This window comes from Octodon degus, unplaced genomic scaffold (genome assembly GCF_000260255.1).
Source record: "Octodon degus isolate 3935 unplaced genomic scaffold, OctDeg1.0 scaffold00146, whole genome shotgun sequence".
Taxonomy (NCBI): Eukaryota; Metazoa; Chordata; class Mammalia; order Rodentia; family Octodontidae; genus Octodon; species Octodon degus.
Window position 1 is genome coordinate 5,141,607 of NW_004524722.1, and position 3,129 is coordinate 5,144,735.

The window sequence follows — 3,129 nt, forward strand, 5'->3', positions numbered from 1 at the left end:
TTTTCTTAGGTGTAATACAAAAATCATAAGCCTGAGAAAAGAGAAAATAATGAAATTTGCATTTTGGATGATAACAGATAAGAAAATGAATGACAAATCAATCATAGACTGGAATAAAATATTTTCTCAGGAAATTTTTGGAGACCTTGATAAGGAATATGTAATGAGTTTCCAAAACTCAGGAATAAGAAAACAAACACTATAAAGATGAGCAAACTGCTTAATAGTTACTTTACCAAAGAAGACAACTAACAGAAAATACGATACGAAAAACCTTCAAAATGTCAGTAAGTAAATGAAATATAAAATCCTGATATACCTCTGTGTCTGTACACAGATAATAATAGAAAACTGTCTTATCCAGTCACAGGTATTCAGTGAACTAAAATAAAAGCGTGTTCACACATGTGCCTATTACTTCAGTGTTTCACCTATATTTTGAATTTCCAAAACTCAACCTACATATCGTTCGAATAAACGAATGATGATGCAGCCACAGGTCATAATAGTAGTTGGATTACACATCAAGTAATAAGCATCAATTGTTATCCATGCAACCAAATGGATAATTCTCAGGAATACACACTTATTTAACAATATCAATATATTATATGATTGCATTAGTATAACCTTTGTTGAAAGCTAAACTTGTGGTACCAGAAATCTTATTCCATGAACCTAGAAGACAACGCAGGAAAAGATACCCTCCTACTGCACAGAGAAGACTTTTGGAGTGCTCGAAATGTCTGCATTGTTATTTTAGTGGTGTTTATGTGACGTTATATATGTAAAACATTACCGGAAAGTGCACTATAAATGGTTAGATTTAGTATATTTCATTACACTTCAAAGTTGATCATTGAAAAAATATGCTTTATTGTCTAGTATTCTCCAGAATAACCTTAGAAGAAAACTATGTTGTCACACTAGACATAGAATTAGGTCAAAGACATAAAGAGAAGAAATAATTTCAAGGTGCACTCTGTTTAGAAGCTTAGATTTAATAGTGTTCTTTAGTCAAATGACTACAATAATTAATAGTTTCTGAAAAAAAATCCCTTTGTATTTTGCAATATGAAAGTACCAGTGAAGGCTGGGCATAGAGCTCAGCAGTATAAGCACCTGCTTGGCAAGTGTAAGGATCTAAGTTCAGTCCCTGGAACCACCAGAAAAAAAGTACAGGTGAATTAGAACGACTCAAAAAAATATCAGTTCGAATGCTTTAAAGTGTGTGGCTTGGCAAATTATAAATTAAAATAAAGAAATTTCCGACGACGTATTTTTAAAAGTTATCATCGTAACGAATAATAAATATAGCAATACAAACTAAATGAGTAACAATGCACATATTTTATCTAGCATGCTAGAATATTTTAAATATTAGCACATGTGAAAGGAAAACAGACATCTTATTCCATTGTGGATACAAATTTATTCAACACTTTTTAAAGGATATGTGGGGCTGGGGAGATAGCTCAGCAGAATAAGCACTTCCCTGGAAAGCACAACAGCCTAAGCTCAGTCCCTGGTTCCGGAAAAAAAAAAAGATATGTGGCAACAATTAACTATGAAAATAAATATGCTTTGGTTCAGAAAATTAACTTCAACTTTTTAATGGAAATACACTGGTAAGTATACAAAATGTGAACACTCCAGAAAGCACTAACGGGATATTTAAGTTTTTATATTACATCATTACTCCTAGCCATGTTCTATGAAGCAGCTTCCTAAAACTCAGAAAGCTATTATTTTTTCATTTAGTATTTGGCACAGGGTTTTACTATGCAGCTCGGACTCACAATGATCCTCCTGTTTTCAACCTTCCCAATGCTGGGATTACAGGCATGTGCCACCACACCCGGACTCAGTCACTGGCTTAGCATGCCCCTGGGCACAACTAGTGTGGCATGCCGGCCCCAGGATCAAAGCCTGGTGCCTGAGCTTGCTGAAGCAGGTGCTTGGTACTCTGAGCTATCTCGCCAGCCCAGAGGGCTATTTTTGTACTGCCATGAAAAAATGTCTGTGATAAATTAATTAGAGAAGAAAACACAAGATATAGAATAATAATCTTGTAACATGTAACAAATTAGGTTAACGTAATTTATTTAAAATTTAGAATATCTTAGTAAATAGCTTCATTACTTTTTCTAGGAATGGGCTGGTACGTTTATTCCAAAATTGTATGACTTGGTTCTATATATTTAAGTGCTGACAGCACGTAAATACATATTTGTAATAAAATTATTTAATTTCTTTATTTGCCAAATAAATTAAAATTGTAAACAACTGATTTCATCCTGACATAGCTCCTATCATGTTTTCAATTGTTTTTCATTCAATAAAGTAAAAGTGGATCAGATCCACCACATCTAATAAAATGATAGTTATTTTGTCTCTCCAGGACAGAAGAACACGGTAAAACATACACAGCCAAAGATATTCTGCTTTTTTTTTCCTCACATCCCTAGGGCAGACAGTAAATTTAAGATTCTTTGGTTAGGATGGTTATGAATCCCCAAGGCCTTCCTCAACCTCAGTATAGCTTTCGCGGCACCCAGGAGACCTCTCCTCCAGTTGTGTAACACAGTCAAAACCTAGAAATAGACCTCTCTGCACTGAGCTGTGGAGCTCAGGGTCCTGCAGAGAAGGGCAATCTGCAGGTACTTCTGAAAGGGAAAGGCCATTTGTTATGCAGTGAGCTACTTCAGAGATAGGTAAGATCAAGTACCATCTGGACCTTCAAGCCAGTTCAAGCAAATTGTTATGAGAATAATTCATTAAATTTAATTTAGCAAAATTTAAATTTGAAAATTAAAAATAGTAACTAGTTTTTCAGTTTGGTGTTGCTGAGTTTGGATATATGTGATTTGAAGATTATGTAGCTCTAGATTTCTTAATTTTCATGACTGTGCTTTTCACGCTAATAGACTTCTCCAAGTCCTGAAGCTAGTGTCTTATGAATAGAATTTCAAAGCATGCAGACAAGATATGCGTTTGCAGATATAACTCACTTCCATAAAAGTCACTGTAAACTCTTTGGATAAAAGAATTATTCTGGGGCTGGCAAGACAGATCATGGTGTAAAGCACCTGCTTAGGCAAGTTTAGGCAGGCGCAGGGGACCACTATA